Source organism: Piliocolobus tephrosceles, chromosome 12 (assembly GCF_002776525.5).
Source record: "Piliocolobus tephrosceles isolate RC106 chromosome 12, ASM277652v3, whole genome shotgun sequence".
NCBI classification, from domain to species: domain Eukaryota; kingdom Metazoa; phylum Chordata; class Mammalia; order Primates; family Cercopithecidae; genus Piliocolobus; species Piliocolobus tephrosceles.
The window spans coordinates 18,288,677-18,289,066 of record NC_045445.1 but is presented as its reverse complement, the minus strand read 5'-3'; positions in this window follow the sequence as shown (position 1 = coordinate 18,289,066).

Sequence of the window (390 nt, the reverse complement as noted above, 5' to 3'; positions counted from 1 at the left end):
GAAGGAAGGAAGGAAGGAAGGAAGGAAGGAAGGAAAAAAAAGAAAAAACATGGTGTAGGGCAGTGTTCAAATTTCCAAATTGCCTCATTTAAAAAATCGTTGCATAAAAATTCAAACAAGGTCCATACATTGCATTATTTGATATGCCTTTTAATCTATAGGTATAACTTCTTTCTCTCTAACATCATTGGTATATTACTGTGAGATTTAGCATTCATTTAGTAGGTAAATTATTCAATTAATCTTTTATTAACCGCCAAATCTGTGACTAGCAGTGTGGGGACAAATACATACGGAAGGAATCCTGCCCTCTAGGGCCCCCAATCTCATTGACTGTAGACTAATGACTTATAGCAGGGTCCCTTTAGATGTTTCTTTGGGGCTGCAGAA